The sequence below is a fragment of the Schistocerca nitens genome, chromosome 2, assembly GCF_023898315.1.
Source record: "Schistocerca nitens isolate TAMUIC-IGC-003100 chromosome 2, iqSchNite1.1, whole genome shotgun sequence".
In the NCBI taxonomy this organism is placed as follows: Eukaryota; Metazoa; Arthropoda; class Insecta; order Orthoptera; family Acrididae; genus Schistocerca; species Schistocerca nitens.
The window spans coordinates 966,730,102-966,746,714 of NC_064615.1; positions in this window are offsets into that span (position 1 = coordinate 966,730,102).

Sequence of the window (16,613 nt, forward strand, 5' to 3'; positions counted from 1 at the left end):
GTATGCAACACAGTGCGAATAGTGTTTTTGGAAATTTATTTACACACAGTTCACACTATATGTGATAAACAACTTCAAAATAAAATAAATAAATAAATTATTAGTAGAAGTGCAGTAATAGTAGACGAAAAGGTTCCAGCTTGGTCTATTTCAACTGGAAACGACAGGCACCCACACAGTACCCTCAGCTGTACACCATACGGTAAGTAGCGGAGTATGTACGTAGACAGATGTAGGCGTACAAAGCCAGAGCTGGAAATTTTCTCCCATTATTTGTTACCAACTGGGACTCCCTCTGCGTCACTACCAGCCCGCTTAGCATTTGGGCCAAAAGACTGACTCTTCAGTAGGTCAAAACACCGGGCTTTGTCGTTTTCTTGTCCCAGATGTGGCTATTTCGAGCCTTCAAAACACCTATCTTGTTGAAATGTGCTTCGTCGGTGAGCAAAATTCGCCTTGGAAACTGAACTGCGTGAAAAACCAAGTACAGAAATTGACACGTGTCACAAAATCCGCCGGGAACGAGGCGTGTGCCGTCTTACGGTGATATGGGTGGAGTTGCTGTTCATGCAGAACACACTACAAAAACGAGTGAGACACGTGCTAGTCACGTGTAATGACTCGAGTACTCGTCGATGTATTTTCTTCAACTAGATGGACTACTTCCTCTTCAAATAAGACAGTGCGCCACAGTTTACTCTACCGCCTGTGAATTTCCCACTTTCCCGCAGCCGTTATTCTACTCTGATAAACTTGTAATGAGAAGGAATCACACGATTTAGAAAGTACTCGTGGTACAGACGTGGAGCTTCTCCACCATTACGGCGAGCTTCGCCATAAACTAACAAACTGTCGGTGTACTCTGCAAACATGCACTCAGCCGTCCTATTACTGCAGTACTAAACACCGTAATGTCAACTGACTCATCACCAGGAGGCATGAAAACGAGCAAGACGGAAACAGAGGACATCATATGACATCACGTCATCGTAACATTCATGAATGTGGCCATAACAGGAGAACTGAGTAGCTCTTGTTTTCCTTGTAACATGGAAACGAACCTTTTCCAGACATGAGTTCCTATGACAAAATTGATCTACTAAGTCTTCGCTACAACCTCTAGAGGCGTGTAGCATGAATTGTTAAACACTCTGTATATGAGACAGGTATGCCACTAAAAAGCATAGAAGTAAATTTAGAGGTGATGGACGCAGGGAAGAAAGGAAGTTGACCTACTTGAGGAACTTTAAGTAACAATTCGATAACGTACGAAACGTAGAAACAGGCGAGAGTAGTAAAGCTTTATTCAACGATTTTTTGGACCTTTCTTAAAGTTAGCGTTAATGCGGTATACGTGAGCAGTTTTGCATAGATAACCATTGGTAATATGTCTCTTTGTGACTTTTGTAACATTTCTGGGGTGCTATGGATGATGGCTCAGTGCAGCCTGTTGGAGCCGTATATGTGTTTACTGGAATAGTCAGTGCACGGTAAGCCAGCTGATGGGAGCGGTGTTAATGGTATGCGAAAGGAACTGTTTGGTGGATGGGCGGTAATGTGGACATGCAGAACAGACAATCTCGCGTCGCAGTTCTTAAAGTAAGAAGAGGACATTATGTCCGAATAATTTTATTCGTTTTTAATTTTACGACTATGCATGCTTTTTGAGTGAATGTTTGTGTAGGGTTAACACAGATATAAGCTTGACTCCTGAAACGCGTTGCTGAGGATTACATTCAAAAATGGTTCAAATGGCTCTGAGCACTATGGGACTCAACTGCTGTGGTCATCAATCCCCTAGAACTTAGAACTACTTAAACCTAACTAACCTAAGGACATCACACACATCCATGCCCGAGGCAGGATTCGAACCTGCAACCGTAGCAGTCGCAGATTACATTCGTAATATTAATTACTGTAAACTACATTATTTATAAATATGTAAATACGCGTTATAATCACAAAGGGAAATAAAAAGTGGGTTCAGGGATCAGGGTACAGTATTAGGAAGAAGAAGAAGAAGGGGTAGGATAAAAAGAAAGTGAATTAATTTTGCAAAATAGACGAAAAGGGTAGAGTAAAATTTCAGGTAATTTTTCATACACCCATTCTTGGAAACATAAGAACAAGGCATTTCATTATAGACGTCTTTCTCTTAGCGTTTCCCAAAGTATCTTCAACTCCCTGCGGCGTTCTCGTGCTGACACAGACAACCCGTTACTAAACCATGGAGCTCTCCCTAAAATAATCTTCATCTCGTGTATCAGTTCAGTTTGGTAAGTACCCCAAACTAACGAGTGTTACTGAATAGTCGTTCTCTCGAAAGTAGGTCTGTGATTTCGTTAGCCGATAATATTCAGTCAATCCTGATATTTTTTCTGTCACATATCTCGTCTTAAATTGCTGGCAATGGAATGTAAAGGTGAAAATTGTGAAGTTTACCTGTAGCTCTCCCTCAGAGTGACTGAGTACATCTTGTATATCCCTCGTCTCTCCCCATCATCGACAAAAAATTGACTAATGGTATTGTTTTATTTATTGTTATCACTGCAGTAGAATTAGTTCAATTATCACTCACAACGCCTGAAGAAAGTGACTGGGTCGTTCGTCCAAATATTGCAGAATAAAATCAGCAATTTCACTGGAAACCCGAAACACACCATTAACCAATCACGTAGAGGAGACGAGAGGGACCAATTGTACATTCCCCTGCCCTTTTGTTGTCTTAGCTGTGAGTCAGGACAGCGGCCTCTTGGTGCTGCTGACTTCCTGCGCAGGAAGAGCTCGGTCGCTGCCTCCACTGTCGAGGCCACCACACCTGTGGTCCACCTGCGGATGCTTGCGCAACACCGGACGCCAATCAGCAGCGGACCAGCTAGACGGTCCAGACGCCACCTGCTGCTTCCAACGGTCGCTGCGGCGGCGAAATAGTGGCGCGAAGAGCAGCACACGTCGTCAGTGGTGCTACACACCTCATTACGAAGGACTTCAGAAACAAAATGAGAGCAATCACAGAAGAAGACATCACCGATAAACGCCATTTTAAGAGATGCCGGGTTGGTACATGGCAATGGGTGTGAGACACAAGCGACAGAGGCTGGAGACTCTATAATACACTACTGGCCATTAAAATTGATACACCATGAAGATGGCGTGCTACAGACGCGAAATTTAACCGACAGGATGAAGATGCTTTGATATGCAAATGATTAGCGTTTCAGAGCATTCACACAAGGTTGGCACCGGTGACGACACCTACAACGTGCTGACATGAGGAAAGTTTCCAACCGATTTCTCATACACAAACAGCAGTTGACCGGCGTTGCCTGGTTCAAAAATGGTTCAAATGGCTCTGAGCACTATGGGACTCAACTGCTGTGGTCATCAGTCCCCTAGAACTTAGAACTACTTAAACCTAACTAACCTAAGGACATCACACACATCCATGCCCGAGGCAGGATTCGAACCTGCGACCGTAGCAGTCGCACGGTTCCGGACTGCGCGCCTAGAACCGCGAGACCACCGCGGCCGGCGTTGCCTGGTGAAACGTTGTTGTGATGCCTCGTGTAAGAAGGAGAAATGCGTACCATCACGCTTCCGACTTTGATAAAGGTCGGATTGTAGCCTATCGCAATTGCGGATTATCGTGTCACGACACTGCAGCTCGCGTTGGTCGAAATCCAATGACTGTTAACAGAATACGGAATCGGTGGGTTCAGGAGGGTAATACGGAACGCCGTGCTGGATCCCAACGGCCTCGTATCACTAGCAGTCGAGATGACAGGCATCTTATCCGCGTGGCTGTAACGAATCGTGCAGCCACGTCTCGATCCTTGAGTCAACAGATGGGGACGTTTGCAAAACAACACCCATCTTCACGAACAGTTCGACGACGTTTGCAGCGACATGGACTAAAAGCTCGGAGACCATGGCTGCGGGTTACCCTTGACGCTGCATCATAGACAGGAGCGCCTGCGATGGGGTACTCAACGACGAACCTGGGTGCACGAATGGCAAAACGTCATTTTTTCAGATGAATCCAGGTTCTGTTTACAGCATCATGACGGTCACATCCGTATTTGGCGACATCGCGGTGAACGCACATTGGAGGCGTGTATTCGTCATCGTCATACTGATGTATCACCCGGCGTGATGCTATGGGGTGGCATTTGTTACACGTCTCGGTCACCTCTTGTTCGCATTGATGGCACTTTTAACAGTGGACGTTACATTTCAGATGTGTTATGACCCGTGGCTCTACCCTTCATTCGAGCCCTGCGAAACCCTATATTTCAGCAGGATAATGCACGACCGCATGTTGCAAGTCCTGTACGGGCCTTTCTGGATACAGAAAATGTTCGACTGCTGCCCTGGCCAGCACATTCTCCATATCTCTCACCAATTGAAAACGTCTGGTCAATGGTGGCCGATCAACTGGCTCGTCACAATCCGCCAGTCACCACTCTTGATGAACTGTGGTTTCGTGTTGAGGCTGCATGGGCAGCTGAACCTGTAAACGGCATCTAAGCACTGTTTGACTCAATGCCCTGGCGTATCAAGGCCGTTATTACGGCCAGAGGTGGTTGTTCTGGGTACTGATTTCTCAGGGTCTATGCACCCAAATTGTGTGAAAATGTAATCATACGTCAGTTCTAGTATAATGTATTGGTCCAATGAATACCCGTTTATCATCAGTAGTGTATGTTCCGGAAGATAAAGATTAGAAATACACTATCTAGTCACGTTACTATGGCCACCTGACAAACGCCTAAATAACCGCCTTTCGCTACGAGATGTGCAGGGAGACAGTGAGGTTCTGAAAGATACCGACAGGATGTGGAGCCGATTCCAGTGCGCCGGCCGCTGTGGCCGAGCGGAAGGGAACCGCGCTGTTGCTTCGGTCGCGGGTTCGTATCCTGCCTTGGGCATGAATGTGTGTGATGTCCTTAGGTTAGTTAGGTTTAAGTAGTTCTAAGTCTAGGGGACTGATGACCTCAGATGTTAAGTCCCCTAGCGCTTAGAACCATTTTGACTCCAGTGCCGTGGCCAGCTGCGCCGTTCAGGGACCAAGGCACCATGGCGTGAAAAGCCCTGTGGAGGTGGTCCCAGCAGTTCTCGATTGGGTTTTAATCTGAGGAGTTTGGTAGCCAAGGGAGTACAGGACTTTCATCTAGGTGTTCTTCCATCCAGGCACGTGCACTGCGAGCTGTTTGACACGTAGCATTGTCCTTCTGTGTCGTGCTGAAGGAAAACAAAGCGCAGATAAGGGTGGACATGGTCCCCAATAATACAGGGTGTCTGAAAAATGTTTCCTTGATTACACAAATTGATAACTCAGGCTAGAAGTAAGATACAAATATGAAACTGGTGTCTAATTGTTCACAAACTATCAAAGTTTTTTCACACATCAGTAAACTTCCACATGAGCACCCTTGGTAGCACGTAGCACATCTAGGCGATATTCAGTTTCCGTCCACACATTAGCCAACATCACTGGAAGGATCCATTCAACGACTGTGGTTATCCGTTGCCGCAGGGTTTCAAGATCTGGTACACGTGTTCGGTAGACCTCGTCCTTGACATAACCTCATAAAAAGAAGTCTAATGAGGTTATGTCAGGAGAGCGTGGAGGCCAAACCGTTGGCCCATCACGACCAATCCATCGCCCAGGAAACGTCATATCGAGATAGGCGCGGACGTCCAAACCCCAATGAAGTGGTGCACCGTCTTGCTGAAACAAGACATCGGGGTGATACTGAAGCAGCTGAGGAACAGCATACAGTTGTAACATGTCCAGATCCTGCAGATGTGATGGTAGGCTCAGCGAAGAAGAATGGCCCGATGATGCAATCGTGCAATAGCACGCACCAAACATTCACTTTTGTACTGCCTCTGGTGCACTCCATGACCTCGCCAGGGGGTTGTGAACCCCAAATGCGCACATTATGGCGATTCACTACTCCACTGACAAAAGAGGTCGCTTTGTCGGAAAATGTAATTCGTCTCAGAAAACCATGATCGTCCTCAATACGTGATAGCATTTCGACCGCAAAGTCATATCGACGTGTACTGTCATTGGGCAACAAGGCCTGAACGATTTGCACTTTGTATGCACGAAACAATAAACGTTTGTGTAAAATGTCATGGAGAGAGCTTTTTGGCATCTGTAATTCACGTGAGGCCCTTTGCACCGATTTCTTCGGACTTCGCAGAAAAGACTGCCTTACAGCTTCCACCCTGTCTGCTGAGGTTCTTGGTCGACCAGACCTCGGAAGGTCAGCAACCGATCCTGTGTTCTTGAACTTCTCATACCAGGCTTTAATGCTCTTGACACCTGGTGGATTCCTTCCAAATGTTGTCTGGAAGTGTCTCTGCACTGTGGTTGGGGATCGTGTCTCATGGTACCACAGGACACACTGTGCCTTCTCCTGATTGGTTAACGTGGCTTCTTGGGCACTCCAAAAATAGTTCTGAGCACTATGGGACTTAACTGCTGAGGTCATCAGTCCCCTAGAACTTAGAACTAAATCCTAACTAACCTAAGGACAGCACACACATCCATGTCCGAGGCATGATTCGAACCTGCGACCGTAGTGGTCGCGCGGTTCCAGACTGTAGCGCCTAGAACCGCTCGGCCTTTAGGCACTGCACCTCATCCATTACTTAGGCCTACGTACTGTGAACCCAAAACAGAAAAAAAACTTTGATAGTTGTAAACAATTCGACACAAGTTTCATATTTGTATCTTACTTCTAGCCTGTGCTATCAATTTATGTAATCAGGGAAAGTCTTTTCGGACACCCTGTACATGTGTACTTACGTTGATGCACTGTGCCTACCTGAATGACGAGATCACCCAGCGAATGCCACGAAAACGTTCCCCAGACAAAGACGCTCACTCCTCTGCCCTGAACCTTTCCGAACTTTATTACAGGATGTTTGCTTTCAGACGTTTCACGGAGTACACGTCAGCGCCCGTCTGTCATCTGAAAAGGTCACCTGTCGCCACTCACTGTACGTCAGTTGTGGTACTGGCGTGCAAATTCCAGGCTTCGTTGCCAAGAAAAAGCAGTCAACATGGGTGCATGAACCAGACGCGTTCTACGGAGGCCACAACACAGCAGCGCTCGCCGAACGGTTGGTGTGGAGACGCTATTGGTAGATCCTTGGTTAATGTCGGCCGTCAGATTCTGAACAGTTGCACGTCTATTCACCCGTAGTCATCTGCACAGCCGTCGTTCATTCCCTGTCATCTGCAACCCATTGTGTACCACAGTTGACTAGATGCCAGCTTTGATTAGCGCCTTTTTGCCAAGCGCGGTACACTGAGCGGCAAGTGAATGGCTTACAAACTGGGCCGTCTCGGAAATGCTTCCACTCTTAGACGGCAGATAAATCGCCCCACTTCCGCATTACGACAAAGACTGCACTGCTTTCCGCGTCCCCCTGATACGGTTTGTACACAGTTCACTGCCAGTGCTGCCATCTGTGTCTGAGTGGCTATTGTACGTAGGCAGGACGGCAAGAGGACGAGTCGGACAAGGAAGGAGCGGGACCAGCGGCTACGGCGTGTTGAGTCGTAAGAGCAGATCCACCGCCCATGGTGATGTGGTTTTCCTAGAGGTCGGAAGGACAAGCTCCTTCGAGTCTGTTATAAGCTACGCCCGCCGATTGATTTGGAGTCGCTGAGTTGCTTCAGTGGGTTGCGTGAGGCTGAATTGAATATGCTAGTGTACTAAAAATACGTTGGAATTGTTTTTAGTTGTTTATCACCTACCTCGGGAGGACGACGGTTCAATCCCGCGTCCGGCCATCCTGATTTAGGTTTTCCGTGATTTCCCTGAATCGCTCCAGGTAAATGCCGGGATGGTTCCTTTGAAAGGGCACGGCCGACTTACCTCGGTGTCGTGACTAACTATCTTAACGGCAGTTGAGGAAGTTTGGCTACGCCCAACCAACCGATATGAAGCGTGGTTAAAGACGTAGCTAGAAGTGCAGCGAGTAGTGAGTAAGTCCGGCTCTGGCGTTTCAAGACACGCCGAGACACGTCCTCTATTCTACCTTGTAGTTCGTTTGGTAGTTTGGCGTGTAAATGTGCGCCGAGATAATTCTTGTCATCTTAACTTTAGAGCATGATTTTTGGCGAACTTATTAATCAAAGTTTTAGGGCAGGCACTGGCCAAGTAACTCACGAAGGCTAATTTGTTTCTGTTCAGTTGTATTGATCACCTGTTCTTTAGATAAGATTGTGTAGTTTATGTCTCAGAATATTGCCTGCCGTTGATGTGTGTTGTGTTACAGATAATTGGCAGAGGACGACGCGAGCATACTGGAAGCACAGCACCGCGGGGACAGAGAGATATTTAAGGCCCTGTCCTCTCCTTTACAGCTTGGGTTGTGTTGTCACTGTTGCGTGATTCCATCCTTCCGGTGGACAATTATAGCATCTGAAGTTCAATTGCAGTGCAAAGTTGAGTACTTTTCTATGTCATTTCATGTCTCGTGGATCTCTTGTATTGATTTGAATCCTCCCCTGCCCGCGTCTATCGCTAATTCACACGCAGTATAGAAACAACCTTATTTTAGGGGTGTTGTGATATGGTCATGTTCTAGTTGTAATCATTCTAAGAATATTGTTGTTTAATCAACTGAGTAAGTAAATTTGAAGATTGGTTTAGTCAAAATTAAAGCACCTCCTTAATTGTTTTAGTCATTGTATATAGTTTTGTTTAGGAAAGTTGGCTAGCCAAACCTTAAAAGCTCTGTGTTCTTACCCTTAATCTGTTCCTCAGCTGATTGGAAGTAATGAGAGGTCTGGGAATTGTATGGACATTTGTGCTATTTAAGTAAAGCTTTACCTGAGTGTATCTACCTAGCCGTATTCAAATTTCAAGTTTTATGGGTTTTGTTCCGGTTAAAGAAATTTATATGTTATTTGTCCAAGTGATCTGGCCTTTTAAGGCAGTCTCCTGTATTATTGTGATTTTATAATGCTTTTGATTGTAATAAAATATGTAGCAACTACAACGGATTACTATTGTGATTTTGGTGTGTCACTACCATTACAAATTTCAATGGTACCAGAGCAACCTTCCACGGGGCTAGCTGCAACGCGTATAGGTTGATGATGTAGTTGCTACGTTTCTTCCTAAATTTTGTCTGAATTGTGTGCTTGTTCCGTATTACTGCTTGGTTGCTGTTTTGAGGATTTCCTTACCACCATGGAGAGTCGGATCTGCCCCGGCATTGCGTATCTGCGTCGGGAACACCTAGTGCACGATTTGCGTATACGGAATATGTCGTCGGAGGGCAGCGTGACCGATTCGTCGGCACGACTGCACGCGGCGGTCAGCGCTCCTTTGTTGTTGTAACCCGACGTCTTCTCCAATCAAAGTGAGTTTCTTTCTCGTCTCTCGACTTCCCTTACTGACTTGGCATCTACTGTTTCCGTTTTTGAAACTACTCCTAAACAGTTGTATAGAGTGCAAGCCCACCTGACCCATTACAATTATTGTCTTGTAGATTTGGCGGCTATAGGCGTGTCCGCCTCAGCCATCGATTTGTTTAACCGTTTAAAGGATGAAGGACAGGTTTTGCTTGCACGCCTCCTGGCGTTGTCTTTGGGAGGGGGAGGTGATGGTTCCGAACTGGGCAGTCCGGGTTCAGGGCCAGGCAGCAGTAAGGATGGAATCACGCAACAGTGACAACATAACCCAAGATGTGAAGGAGAGGACAGGGCCTTAAATATCTCTCTGCCCCCGCGGTGCTCTGCTCCCAGCAAGCTCGCGTCGTCCTCTGCCAATTATCTGTAACACAACACACATCAACGGCAGACAGTATTCTGAGACATAAACTACACAATCTTATCTAAAGAACAGGTGATCAATACAACTGAACAGAAACAAATTAGCCTTCGTGAGTTACTTGGCCAGTGCCAGCTCTAAAACTTTGATTACTAAGTTCGCCAAAAATCATGCCATAAAGCTAAGATGAAGAGAATTATCTCGGCGCACATTTACACGCCAAACTACCAAACGAACTACAAGGTAGAATAGAGGACGTGTCTCGGCGTGTCTTGAAACGCCAGAGCCGGACTTACTCACTACTCGTTGCACTCCTAGCTACGTCTTTAACCACGCTTCATATCGGTTTGTTGGGCGTAGCCACACTTCCTCAACTGCCGTCAAGATAGTCACGACACCGAAGTAAGTGATAACTAAAAACAATTCCAAAGGATTTTTAGTATACTGGCATATTCAGTTAAGCCGCACACAACCCACCGAAGCAACTCAACGATTCCAAATCAATCGGCTGGCGTAGCTTATAACAGACTCGAAGGAGCTTGTCCTGCCGACCTCAAGAAAAACGAAATCACCATGTGCGGTGGATCTGACCTCACGACTCAACACGCCGTAGCCACTGGCCCCGCTCCTTCGTTGCCCGACTCGTCCTCTTGCCGTCCTGTCTACGTACACAATCCCACGTGACTCTCGCTCACCGCCGATCGCGATACACCTCCCCGGAAGAGCGCGCACGCTGCCGTTATATCCGCGGCACCAAAGATGAGCAGAAGACAAATAGGCATCGAAGTCGACTCAAAGATCAAAATGACGATCGATGGAAACTGGTGCCTGAAACGCACTAGCACAGCTATTACTAAACGTTGACGTTGAACATAGGGGATGGTCACATTAATGTGACTGTACTGTGCAATTCGTGCTACCCTAAGTCGTGGAATGGCCATTTCCTCACTGGACTTGGACCTTATCCAACACTTGCTTTGGATAAACATCCGTCTGAGCCAACAATATACATACGGGGAAATTTGATCCCCCGAACATGTATTAGTGCATTGCACCTTGCATGTGCAGGCCAGATGACAAAGGATGACACACAACAACGCCTCAATTAGGATTCCAGAGCTGTGACCAGATCTAGACAGGACAGTGGACACTATTTCAAGAATCTTACAAGAAGCATAAGCGAGTGAGAGGCCATAGCGAACCTGACCAAGACAAAAAACCACGATACTAAATGGCAGGGATATTCACAGAGAAAATGAAACAGCAGATAGTGATACAAAAACAGAATATGAAGAAGACATACACAAAGTAATACATATTACAAAACGTAATACAAAGCAGACCAGATAGACGGTCCTGACGGTACATGCTGCTTCCAAGGGTCGCTGCAGCAGCGAAGTAGTGGCGCGAAGAGCAGACAACGTCGTCAGTGTTGCAACATACCAGATGACGATGGGCTTCAGGGACAAACTAAGATCTGTCACAGAAGAAGACATCACCTATGAACGCCACCTTAAGAGATGCCAGGCTGGTACATGGCAGTGGTGTGCGACACTAGCGACACGGGTGGAGACTCTAAAATATGTTCCCGAAGATAAACGAGAGATTATAAATACGCATCCACCCGCCAGGGTAGCCGAGAGCGCTAACGCACTGCTCCCTGGACTCGGGTAGGGGTGCCGGCCTGGATCGAATCCGTCCGACGGACTAACGACGAGGGTCGGTGAGCCAGCCAGCCTGGATCTGGTTTTAAGCGGTTTTCCACATCCCACTTGGTGAATATTGGGCTGGTGCCGCCGTTCCGCCTCAGTTACACGACTTGCAGACATTTGAAACACGTACGCACTATTCCATGGATTACACTAGGCGCAGACAAAAGGGGTACACACGTTCCGTCCCAGGGGGGTACGAGGTGGCGACAGGAAGGGCAACCAGCCACCCCTTAAAATTAACGGGCCAAATCCGGTTAACCACAACAGCAGACCTCGCCAACTGGGATTAATGCTTGGAAAGAGAGAGAGATAAATACACTATCCAGTGACGTTATTATAACCACCTGTCAAACGCCTAAATAAACGCCTATTGCTTGCATGGACCGCTGCGTGACATTCAGGAGGCTCTAGAAGATAGGGACAGGGATGTGGAGCCAAGCCAATTCCAGGGCCACGGCCAACTGCGCAATTCAGGATCCATCGTGTGATCAGCCTTGTCGAAGTGGTCCCACAGGTTCTCAATTGGATTTTAATCTGGAGAGTTTGGTGGCCATGGGGTACAGTACTTTCATCCTGGTGTTATTCCAACTATGCAGGTGCGCAGAGAGCTGTGTGACATGCTGCATTGTCCTGCTGTGTCGTGCTGAAGGAAAACAAACAGCAGGTAGTGGTGAACATGGCCCCCAAGGATAGATGTGTACTTACGTTGATCCAATGTGGCTTCTTGAATGACTGTATCACCCATCGAAAGCCACGAAAACATTCCCCACACAAAAACGCTCGGTTCTCTGGCGTGGACCCTTCCGACAATCGTTACAGTGTATGCGGTGTAGGATACGCATCATACGGGATTGACGGAGGAGATCGAAAAAGTTCGAAGAAGGGCAGCTCGTTTTGTGTTATCACGAAATAGGGTAGAGAGTGCCACTGATACGATAAATGAATTGGGATGGCAGTAATTAAGACAAAGGCGTTTTTCGCTGAGGCAGGACCTTCTCATGCAATTTCAGTCACCAGTTTTCTCCTCAGCGTGTGAAAATATTTTGTTGGTGCCCACCTACACATAGAGACATGATCATCATAATAAAATAAGAGAGATCAGAGATCGCACAGAGAGATTCAAGTGTTTGTTTTTCCCGTTCTCTGTTCGAGAGTGGCCGGCCGTTGTGAGCGAGCGGTTCTAGGCGCTTCAGTCTGGAACCGCGCGACTGCTACGGTCTCAGGTTCGAATCCTGCTTTGGGCATGGATGTGTGTGATGTGCTTGGGATAGTTAGGTTTAAGTAATTCTAAGTTCTAGGGGACTCATGACCTCAGATGTTAAGTCCCATAGTGCTCAGAGCCATTTGAACCATTCTTTGTTCGAGAGTGGAACGGCAGTAAAGGAGCTTAAAGGTGGTTCAATGAACCCTCTTCCGGGCACTTAATTGTGAACTGCAGAGTAGTCATGTACATGTACCGGCTAGTTATACTTAAACTTTCCCTATTTAACACGCTCTAACATGGAAACTAATTACTGTACGAGTACCAAAGCTTCGCAGCATTAATGTCCAGAATATGCGGTGCATGATTTCCATGCATCACAGCGCCGCCGTCCAGATCCAACTCTGGCCACCAGGTGCTGTGACCAGTCATCATGATTCATAGTACCACACACCTAGCCAGTCGAATGCACTTGTTGTTGTGTCAACATGAGCTTGGACAAAAGGAGCAGGGCATTATTGGTGAAGCTCTTTTATCGAAACAACAGTAACGCTGGAGCTGCACTTCGAGAATATCGCCAGCTGAAAAGTTTACAGAGGGGTCCTCTTTCTCCACCTGCTGTGCGGAGCATGATGAAGAAGTTCGAATCAACTGGAGAACTGTGCACCGCCTCTGGAAAAGGCCGACGACCGATTGCATCACAGATGGGGTATAAAATCGTTGTTGCTATGACAGACAACGCTGCGCGCAATTCCCAATCGTCAGCAGTGTGCATGCTGTGTCACGACAGTTCAGCATCCTGTGGTCTACTGTACTGTACGGAAGGGGCTTCGAATCATTCTCGAATAATATCTGTACAAGATCCATATCCTACAGCAGCTTGCAACACAATACACACAAAAACGTGTTGACTTCGCTCTCCACTTTCTTGCAATGACTGAAGTTGATGAGGACTGGCGCTGGACCATCCTATGGACAGACGATGTTCATTTTTCTGTGACGTATGAGGTGAACACACAGAATTGCCGAGTGTGGGGATCTTCACCTCCAGGCACTGTGCATGAAGTTCCTCTCTATGGTAGACGTACCACCGTACGTATGTCTTCACAGCTAGGCTTATCATTGGCCCATTCTTTCTTGAACAGATTGGCGCTCAAGGGCCAAAGACGAACAGTGTGACTGGCCAGCATTACTTGTAAAGAAACTGGTTCTCTAATTCTGAATAAAAATCTTTTAAATAATAAAACATGACCTATACAAGGAATCTGACTACCCCTGTTAGTCATGGACGAAAAAAAAATTGGCATAGTCTTTGTCAGAACGTGCAGAATTTTATGTGGGGCCAATAAGACGTAAATTTTAATCTAAATATGGTATGCTAATGTTTGTGTAATAAAAAAAAAAAAAAAATAAGCCGGCCGAAGTGGCCGTGCGGTTAAAGGCGCTGCAGTCTGGAACCGCAAGACCGCTACGGTCGCAGGTTCGAATCCTGCCTCGGGCATGGATGTTTGTGATGTCCTTAGGTTAGTTAGGTTTAACTAGTTCTAAGTTCTAGGGGACTAATGACCTCAGCAGTTGAGTCCCATAGTGCTCAGAGCCAATAAAAAAATAAATTAGGTAATTCAGTACAATTATTATATAGATTCGATAAATCACTTTAACGGGGGCCAAATAAACAATTAAAGTCAATATAATTCCAGTAAACCTGTAAAAGAAAAATATACTGTAGGGGCCTACATAGATATCGCGCATCTACTAGATGCCCACGAAATACGTAATTTTGTTTTGAATCTGACAGCCAATGAGAAAATAGGTGCAAAAATACTATTGGTCAGTTTTCAAGCAGTAATGGCGGACAGCATCAGCTGGTAATATACGTAATTTTTTGGTAGCTAATTTAACTGCACAAAAAATAAAATATGTTCTCCCTCCAAAAGAAGTTACACACAAACATTAAAATAAAATTATGATGAGCAGCAAAATTTCTGAGAAGAATTTTGAAAGAAAATTATTAATTGAACTTTAATTTGGCGGGTTTTCAACACTGTCAACAAGACGAAATAATGGAAAGAATATTTATTGGAACCAAACAAAACTGAACCTTGATATTGTGACAGTATTTTTAAAATAGATAATTTAACTGCAATTGTCTTTAATTTTGAAATGAAAGAGAGCTCAATAATTTTCTTTTAATGTCTTAACTGTTACTGCAGGCAGTGCGATGACGTCAGCGGTGGTCCGCGCGGACGATGTGTGAAGTTAATCCTGGTTCGTGGCGTAAAGATAATGATGGATCCTCCTATTTCATTAATATTCCTGTTACGGCGGTGGTCCACGTCTCCGCTGCAGTCGAATCAGCTAGCAGCACTGGCGCGATAATAATAGTTCCAGTGTGTGCGTTGTCGTAACGCGCGCGACGTTTTATTATTAAAAGTTTATTAATCACGCGGTGCGGGTAGGTCGGAATTGTGCAATGTCTTGAGTATTTACGATCTATAGCCGGTTAATGCCAATACTTCGCACAGTTCTTTCGCCGTGCTGCCACAGGAAAACAGTAACATGTGTTTATCACTATAACAGTCCGTTAAAAATCAGTTCAATTTACGTCGTCGTCTTTAAGACCGTTTGGATGATATAATAAATGTTTCTTGGTCAAATCACAGCACTGTTCTTTCGCATAAGATTTTGGTTTGTTCCACTTTCACACAACTCTAACAGTTAGTGTCCCCACACGACAATGGCGTCTGGTTCACGGATAATTGTCACAAGTTCACACAGTATGTAAAATCGTTACCGCAGACACTCGAAATACTTTTCAGGTTTTACTGTTCACTTAATAATGCACGATCTCCTATTAACACAGCGGACGCACTGTAATTAATTGTTCCTCCGCGTATCACCGTCTTTCACGCCGAACTTCTCAACGTTTCTCCACCCGCGAACCGGCCACGATACTACAACAACTCGCACGCTCTCTATCGATAGTCGTTCGCTCTCTCTCTCTCTGACGCAGTACTTCTCCTACACTAACAAAAGATTTGCAAAGCATATAAAACTAGAACATTCATATTCGTACAATATAAAATATAAAACAGTAGCAAAATGAATGAAGAAACAATGTGACGTATTAACAAATAAAGAATAGTTGAAATAAATGATACATACGTACTATGACAAGATAATGCACAAAAGAAAAAAATATATTATCGTCTTTCGGGGAAAGCAATGTCTGTACATACTGCGATATGCTTCGCCAGCATGTCACAGCCGCCCTACAGGAGAGACACGCATTGAATTCAATAGTTTTCATGGAAGATGGGAGCCTAACCGTACATCGCTCGTGAAGTTCACCTGATTCTCAGAAACACGTTTGAAACCGATCGAATTATCAGCCGATCGTTTCCAAATGCTTCGCCGGCATGAGCACCTGATCTCATTCCCTATGATGTGTTGTTGTGGGGCTAAGTGAAGGACAGTTTACCAGGGGAACAGTCACACTTGTGCTGATTCAAAGCGCAGCATAGCAAGAGAGGTAGCCAGCATACCTACAGACAAGCTTCATTCTGCTGCGAAGAATGCATCCCGCGCTTTCAGGCTCTTCTGGACACTGATGGGCACCATATTGAGTCCATTTTGTATTAGTAATGGTACCGCTATATAATGGTATGATGTATCGTGGCAGCACATTAAAAATCTTTCAATTGAACTGATTCAGCATTATTTCTCTTTCCCGTGTCCTTGACATTAATGCTATCAAGTTTGGTACTCGTATGGAAATTAGTTTCCGCGTTAAAGCGTGATAAATAGGGAAAGTTTAATTATAAGTACCCATAGTAGATGTAGACACAAAGCGTTATACAATGTAAAATGCCGCTAGATATAAGAAATTCTCATAAA